Raw genomic sequence first — 9196 nt, forward strand, 5'->3', positions numbered from 1 at the left:
GTAATTACCAACATTAACCTATGCAGGACTGGTACAAGCAGCGAACAAAGGAGAATGAGGGTCAGACCAATAATCCTGTCAACTGAAATGAATCATTTAAGAGAGACATGTCAGCAAAGTTAAAATAAAAACCTTACGCTTTCTCTCACCCATGTTACTAGCTATATTTTCTTCCATGTCAACATTTTTCTATTTTATCATCTTCTCTTTAGACCCGTTGACTTGCATGTGGCACCCTAATGGTGTCCGTCCTGTCCCTGAGGGAACCTGCTGCCTAAGTGTGGTAAATCACCATCTGTCTCAGCTCTGTGATCACCTGACCTGAAATTGTCAACCTTGACCTTTACCCTCCACCCCACTCGTGCCTGCTGGCCTGTTACCCTGCACACACACACACACACACACACACGCAAACCCTTACAACATATTGAACTGTTGAAAGCCCTTTTCTCATTTTATCTACCTGTGTGTCTTCTCTTTAGGCTTTGCTTTTCTTTATTTACATTTAACTTTTTGAGGTTAACTGAATCTTAAAGTTTCAAGATCCAGATACACTTAAGGTAAATAGAGTTTAAATAAGCAAAGCATTGCATTTAAGAAAACTTAATAGCAACATTGCTTTCCAGACTCATTGTACATTTGGCTGCAGCTGTTGCCTGACAGAATGACACAGAATGACAGTGGAAATATAGTTTGACCTTTTTTATTAATTTCTGAAAAAGAAAAAAAAAATGTAATTCAATTTTAAATTTTAAGAAAAGCTTGTGGACACATTATTATTTTTCAAGTGTAATGAATATTGTTCATTTGACAGATAAGCCTACAAATATGGTTTTATCCAAGTAGCTGCGTATTTCTCCTCAGTCCTCAGGGGAGCTGCATAATGGTGCATAAAATATTTCTACACTAAAAGTAGTCCAAAAATGAATTTAAAAAATAGCTGAATGGAAAATCATCTCAAAATGATGTTATCTGTACATACACAGATGCATTTCTTCTTCTTCAGTGACCTTTTGCCTTTAAATTCAGAATTTTGTAATTTTGTTGTCACTGAATCTTGGTGTCTCTTGAGCACATTGAGCAGCAACTGACGTGCTCTGAGCCTGTGGAGGTGAGGAGATGAGAAAGTACTGACAGCTGCTCATTCTGAACACAGACAGAACAGACATTCATGAAACATGACACATCGTTCAGCACAAATGAAACACCACAGATGAAGTAGCCCATGTATAAAGACTTTAGACAGAAAATTTTCTTCTTTTCAGTCTTTCGGTTTTAGCCAAGTTAGCAGGTGAGCTTGTTTAAAGGGGCACTATGCAGTTCTGGAAAACAAATTTACAGTTTTAATGAAGTGGTAATGCAAGCTTAGAAATATGTATTTGATGACTGTATTTCTTTAAACAAGCTGTCTTGAAAAGGGAATAATGTCCCCAGAACAGCATTTGAAGATACAGAAATACAGTAACTTGTATGTCTTGTAAAAATTAACAAAGTTAAACAGTATGAGACTGTTTTGTCATTTGAGGACGGTTTGTTAAAATGAATAAAATGTAATCATGAAGACTTTTCTGTTCTGGTTAAAATGTCTTCCCCGAAACTGCATAATGCATCTTAAGGTTTAGATATCCTTGATTATATGGACTTTATCAATTATTCTGCTGTAACATTCCTGTCACACATATTTCCAATTGAACTACAGACAGTGTAATACATTTTATTCTAAATATTGATATTAATATGTACTTACCCACTTATCCTGCCCCCCCTGCTGAAAATACATTCCCACATGCACTGTTGCTAGTTAATCCACCGGCTTTGCTGTCAGAATGACTTTCTATGAGGAAATAACCGTCCGACTGTACACATAGTAACTGGGTCACTGCTTTAAGAAAGACCAATGGTGCGTGTTTGGTTTTAGAAGTGGGATGACACAATGAAGTCAGAGGTTCTTCAAACCAAATAGATAAAAACCAGCAAAACCAAGTGCTGTTTCCTGCTTTTATATACATTTATAACAGCAGGTAACTTATTATGATACAAAAAAAGAATACGTATTGTGCTTTCCATTAAATGGTAGTGTTACGCAGGAATAGGAAATGCTTTATAGTGTACATTTCTGCATTCTTAACACATTAACGAATCATGTTTTGTTAGATACTTGGTAATAGATATTGTGGTCCATCTCTACAACATTGTTTTTTTTCGGCCTTATAACTGATTGATGTTCATTTGTTGGATATTATTGAATGAAGTGAAAACAGATCCTCTGTTGATCCCTGAAAGCATGCAGAGGTGTGGTTGTTCTTTCAGCCATGAGTAGTGCCCGCAGGACCCTCACCTCTGTCCCAACAATGTCCAGCACCAAGATTATATGTTACCTGAGAGGGGGGGAAAAGGGAAGCCTCTGGTAAAGCTTATTGCCAGGAGTGCATAATTGAGGGTGTCTCAGACGATGGTATTGACATTTATCTGGTGTCATCTGGATTTTGACAGCTTGACGGTAGGAGGACCCACTGTGACATGATACCACACATCCCCAGTAGGAATAACTCTGTTGAGAAAAGCACTTTTTCAATTAAGATTTCTAAATGTTTATGAGCAACACATTCCCATTGCCTGCATAGGAGTGTTACTAGTACTAGGACAGCTTTCTGTGGTATTTTTCCTGATAGAAAAAGGAATAAGAGGGTTTTTGTTTTTGTGATTTGGGTGACATAACCCTTTAAAGAGCTTGCATGTCTGAGAGAATCATGTTTAGGAGATGAAAAGGAACAGAGATGTGTTGGCTTTCTGTGTATAGTTGGCCTTAAATGTACACTGTATTGGGTAGTAGCAATATCGTCAGCTAAAACGTGTTTTGCACCACGTGAGCGTGTCCATGTCTGAGCAGTTGTTGCCACATGTGAGTAGAAATGTGTTGACTTTATGGTGAGCTCACGGAGGAGCTGAATGTAGTTATTAAGCAACTGCCTTTTTATATGCTTGTGTCAGTTTTTCCGTTTTTCTCACATTCCAGTGAGTGGAGGTAACACAGCTGTACACTACCATTAAAAAACCCAGAGGAACGCTGTGGTTGGCTCTGCTGAAAGTCTCGTCTGCTGCCCAGGCAATTGCTCCATCCGCAACTCACGTTTCAACTGGAGCGCCAAGGCAGAGGCAGACTGATCGTGCTGCTTCACTCTGCGCCCCATTGTGTGTATCTCACTGTTTGTACCCCTGTTGCTGTCATTTTTGGGGACATTTTGTCCATTTTGATATCACTGGTTTAGTTGGCCTCGCAGTGACTGAATTTTCTAGTATGAGTGTAAATATCCACATTGAAAAAAGCAAATCACAATGAGCATATGTGACTCCCATGTGAGAAGGTACAATTGCACCAAAGACATTTTCATTTGTCTGTTAAAGAGAAAAGTTCACATGGGACATTAATATAGTCTTACATGGTAAAGTTTCTGTTCACATGTGAAAATGTGTGAAGAAGCAAATTTCTTGCGATTTCATGTTTCATTGTCATGAAATTCAAATCTACATGTTAAAAAAGCCAAACACATTAATGAATGTCATTCATGTGTGGAAATGTAAATTTCACATGCTGTAAGTTTTACTGAAAAATCCAATCAGTGGGAAGATTTGCACAGGGCAGAATGTTGAGATATTTTCTACCCTTTGGTTTGATTGTGTTTTACAGACAAGGAATTTTTTTCATCTCTTAGTTCTTTTAGTATAAGAATAGAGAACACTTTTTTATTGTTGTTTCAGACAAAACATTGAAACACAGATCTCTGTTGACAAAGCTCTTTGACAAATACATATAAAATATAAATATCCACATGTGGAAATTCTAATCCATGTTGGGGTGAAGGTAATAGCGTATGAGCGTATGTAACTCCCATGTAAGAATGTACATTTCGCACATGGAAATGTTCAATTGTATCCGAAAGAAGCCATGTGAAATTGTTGAGTTTACATTTGACATTAATGTATTCTTACATGTTAAAATCTAAGCTCACATGTGAAAAAAACTAATTTCATGTGATTTCAAATGTCAACATGTGAAAATTTTAATCTGCAAATGAAAAAATGCCAGTCACATGTGAAAATGTTGAATTTCCATTTGATTTCATAAGCCATGTTTACTTTCCACATGTGGATATTCTAAGAAATAAAAACAAAAGCAATGTGTGACTTTCACATCTGAAAATGTAAATATCACATAAGGACATTTTCCATCATATGTGAAAAAAGACAGTCAACTGAGAAATTCTTGCAGTTCAAGTGAAATTGTGATTTGCACATGCAAAAGGGCAAATTTCACACATGATATTTTCATAAGGGTATTACTTTCTTGCTGTTATCCCTCCACTATTGGTTTAAGGTTGAGAAGAATTCATGAAACAATAGATAAACAAGAGATAAATCTTGATAATTACTCTTGTGAGTGCTTTATTTATGGCTTGTCAAATGAACAGCAGCAAAAGCAGAGTAACTTCCAAGGAAGAGTTGAAGTAATGTGATTGCAATGTTATTATTTCAGTAAGAAGTCAACAGAAGACAGCACTGTTATTTTGGTAGTCCTTCCTGAGCTCCATAAATAGTTATGAGAAGGAAATGGCAGTGTTGATGAGGAATGAGAGACAACTTACAGATGAATAAAGAGGAAGACTTTAGAGAGTAGAGCTGTCAGTTGTGATGGACTACCTGTATTCAGGCCAGACCTTTCTCCAGCAGCAGCAGCAGCAGCAGCAGCAGCCACGGCTTCTGAATAGCAGGAAACCAGCCATACAAACAGCTCTATGGTCTTATGCCTGATGGAGAGAGATGATAAAACATAAATCTACATATATGGTCAAAGCGAGAGGGAAACGATATGCTGCTGGAGAAGGAGCTGACTGGACCTTGTACTCCGTGCTTATTTCAGTTCACCATTCTTGGTGAATGTATAACTCGAGAGACAAGGAAAAGGAAAAGAGGGATTTTTTGATTCCTTTTCCATTTCACAAATTTCCGGAAAAAAAATGATTTTATTAATTTTCCAGAAACAGGCAGTGGAGAGAGACAGGCAGAAACGTGGCACTTGCAGATGTGTCATTCATTCATTGATGATGATCTGCTTTTTAAATAAGTAAAGTCTCGACGTATTTAGACTACAGAAGTGAAATACCATCATTGACTTGAGTAAAAACACACACACACACACACACACACACACACACACACACACACACACACACACACACACACACACACACACACAGTGCTGCTGCTCCTCGTTGTCGGATGCACTGATGGGCATCCAACAAGAAAGCCTAGGCGTATTTCCAGGTAGTTTTGCAAAGCTCTTCCAAGGAGCTGCCAGGACAAGTTATACCGTGTTGTATGCAGTAGCTTTGTCCTCCTTGCTCACACTTCTGAGAAGCAAGGAAGAACCTTGAGAGGGAAAAGCATGTTTACTCTATTACTTCCTTTTTTGCACACACTTACCATGGTTATTTCACTGTTAACAATTAAGAACAGTTAAGAATGAAATGCTTTATGAACTATTTCCCCAGCAATTGTTTATTGTATATTTGCAACCGATGATTACAATACTTTGTAACGGTTAATAAATACTGTGTAGTTCATCAGTAAACATTATTTAGATACCATTATAAAGTTGGAACTGATGTTTATAAACCTGTATAACTGCTAGATAAATGGTTCATAAAGTTCATAAAGCTAATTGTTTATTAACAGTGATGTTACCATTTCAGCAGACCTCTGAATGTTTGTGCATGGGTCTGTTTTGACACTGAGTGTGTCATTTCAACACCCTGTGTGACCTTTAACAACCAAAGCAGGGGCCCCTGAATAATTTCCTCCTCTCTGAAGTCCAGAGGTTCGACTGAAGGTCAGAGTCTGAGCCTTTGTGAGCTTCCTCCTTCTTTACTGTAAGTCATCAAAAAGGACAATCACCCAGCACAGGTGGAGCTGTAAACAACTGTCTGCCTGCTGTATTACTGGCTCTTTACTTATTGTGATGCTGTGGAAAGTGTGTTAGTTGGTGGGTGAACTATGTGTTGCATTACATAAGAAGCTGAACAACATGTTTATGAATGTAACTCTGAGCACTTCTGGTAAATACTCAAGACGCTGAATATTATTAATTGATAAGCAAAGTGCCCCCGGCTGTTTCAGTTTATGAATACTTTCACTTTGAGAGTTTATGTTTCTCTAAATGTGGGTGTGTAGGGGTGTTTTGGTGCCCAGGGCTGAGGTAGCAGATAAGAGCGATAAGGCAGTTATGTAACCCTGAAAAATGAGGACCTGCCAAGATGCAGTACTCAAGTATGAAGGAAGTGCACACCCACACAGTCAGCCACCAAAGCTTTTGTACTGTGACACGTACCAAGTCAAATAAGTTGTTGCCATGTCTGATTTAAATCCTTCACTCAACACTCCTTCTGCTGCTGCTGATCAGAGAGACGAAGATATCAATTCAGAGGCTTCATATTTAGCACCAAAGAAAGGCAGGTCTGATGGTGATGTAAAGCAGTGTGAATTTTCCCTATACAACGTACACTTGAACTGTTATATATTTATTTGAGGTGAGCCTTGTTTTAGGTGTTTCATTTTGCTTTTTCTCTGGACCCCATTGACTGCAGTACAAAGCTGAGCGTCTGGGCAGGAGCGGCTCTCTACTTCTCCAAACTGATCGGTGATTACTGTAGAGAACAGACCGACTGTAGACATGTACTTTATATGACCCCACTTCAAAAAACACAAACTATCCCTTTAAGTCACCTTTGTCTTTAGAATAGTTTTGCCCTTTTGGCAGGGCGATGACAAACATCAACAACGAAGAGGCTCACCATTGTTTTGACATGATCGTTCTGCACAACATGATTGGTAGATACCTTCATTCAAACTCAAGCTCAGAAAATCAACCTTCTTTCCAATAGTTTTTTAAATTTTTTTTCCCTATATTTGTTTTCGATATGAAAGGACTCATGACCAAAACAACAGCTGGAAAAACACATTAACTCACATTAAAAAAAGTGACTAAGAAAAAGGATCATTTGAAAGGTCTGATACATTGGTTAGGACTTATTTGTGTGCTAGATTTTGCAGTGAAGCCTGGTTTAATGTTCTCACCATCCTTACAAGTTTATTAGGCTCAGGAAAGGCAAGTTAATACTGTGTTTCTTTCTCTCCCATCCTTTATTTACTTCTAGGTCTATACATGCTTGTTTCCTCAAGATAAGTAGTAAGATGTGGGCATAGCACCTCAGGAAAAAAGGTTACAGGTCAGACATTTTCTTCTTCTTCTTACATAACATTAAACAAAATCCTGTTTCTGACAACAACACGTCTGTTAAATGCATAAAAAATAAACATCCACCACCACCACCAACACCCACAGCTATAATGTCATGTAATCACCTCACGTCAGGCTCTTGGCTGCTCTTTGATGTGAAACAACTCATTGCGTCACTCTCAGTCTTATCGACACTTATCCAGATGTATAGCTCCAGACGCTTTAGTTTTTGAGGAGAAGAAAACAAGGATTGTCCTCATGGGAACAGTGTGGTAAGTGTTGCACTCTCCTCTGCATGCACGTGGACGGAGGTGGGGGGACGGGCTCCTTTCTCCTTAGAACTGAGGTCATTCTGAATTAGTTAATTAAAGCAGTTTGTTGCCAAAACATTAGATCATTCCACAGTTTGTTTTGTCATTAGCATCCAAGTCCCCCAGCTGGCCTCCTCTCTCTGAGAAGGAGAACATGCAGAAGGGAGAGTATGTCTTCATGTTAGAGCAACTGCAGTAGAGCTGTAACCTCTCTAGATGTTTTTTCAGTATTTTGAGTGGCAGGAAACATGGTATTCCTGCATGTCGTACTCTGTTTGCACTTATTAGAGGGACTATAGTAATCCTGTAATAAGGGAGTTGATTCCTGATTGGTGGATTAAGCATATAACCCCTACAGGTGTTACGATGGGAATTATGTTAGATTAGAGTGGTAATGTAAAAGATTACTAAGGATGGACATGTTTCACAGTCTTTGGACACACTAGGTTCAGTTCATTGTCTAATTCAGAATACATAAATGTATTGTATGTCTATGTTCTCAAATTAAAGGGGCAATGACAACATGTCCAGAATTTTAGATTAAAACACTAAAAATATCCTCTTACTTTATCAAGAGTGTGAAGAAACAACAGTGTTAATGTTATGACAAAGATATCTGTGTACTTCGTTGCAGAGATCTCTACTGAAGTTAGCATGCTAACCAGCTAGCCCCAGCCCATTCCTATTTCGTAAAATAAGGCTGTACCTTTAGAGGTACATAGGTCATAGCTTTGAGGTCATAGTCCAGGCAGACTCTCGTCAGCCACAAGGGCCCTTAGCTGCACCACTAACTGAGCTGACGGAAACTAATTCATAGATATATTCAAGGTTAGTGATTTGATCATCATGTATGAACAGCCTCAACGATAGAATAGATTAATACCACAAATCCACAGTTTTCATCATGATAGTTACAGTTACAGTTTTTTAACTGTGAAATAAGCCATAAAAGGCCTATTTCTTTGGAATAAAAGCAGTAATTAGTATATGTCTATGTTTTACTGAAAAAAAAAACCCAGCAGGATTTTACATATATATTCCCTAGAGGGGTACAATATATTTAATAGGATTTTAATGTGTATGAGGTAGCATTAGTCGTATAGGGAATGATCAGTTCTTTATTCTACCCTTATTCTGACCTCTTATTGTGCAGACTCCATTGAGGTTTCTTCTTTTCAGGCCTGGGTACAATAGGCAAAAGAATTTCATAGATGATTATCATAACTGTTTTTCTGATCCAAAACACTGATTACTTCAATTTTTGGGTCCTAGTATTATATCTATAGAATTCGTATTACTAGTATTATATCTATAGTATTATACTAGTATTACTGTCAGATTATTTAGTGTTTTGGTAATATCAGTCTGTTAACAGATAAGATGCCAACAACAACAAAAAAGACTGAACTTACTAGTAAATGACTCAACGTTTCACATCTTTCCATCATTGTCTACTAAATGAAGGAAACAGCAGGCCATTTAACAATCCCAGTCATATCAGTATGAGTTGTAAGAGAAACGTCTGTTAGAACAAAAGTCTGTTCAACGTCCAAGCTTCTGTATGGTCGGTTTGTATTACGGTTCATGCCTT

The 9196-nt window shown here is 37.9% G+C and overlaps 1 long non-coding RNA gene across 1 annotated transcript; it reads right to left on the bottom strand.

Annotated features, from left to right (window-relative positions):
• Positions 1-7193: 7193 nt before the first annotated feature.
• On the bottom strand, positions 7194-9178 carry LOC119023117. Its single transcript, XR_005076166.1, has 3 exons — positions 9018-9178; positions 8745-8786; positions 7194-7745 (listed from the first exon to the last, which is right to left on the bottom strand). It is a non-coding gene; the product is annotated as an uncharacterized LOC119023117 (long non-coding RNA).
• Between the last annotated feature and the right edge of the window lie 18 nt (positions 9179-9196).

This window comes from Acanthopagrus latus, chromosome 7 (genome assembly GCF_904848185.1).
Source record: "Acanthopagrus latus isolate v.2019 chromosome 7, fAcaLat1.1, whole genome shotgun sequence".
NCBI classification, from domain to species: domain Eukaryota; kingdom Metazoa; phylum Chordata; class Actinopteri; order Spariformes; family Sparidae; genus Acanthopagrus; species Acanthopagrus latus.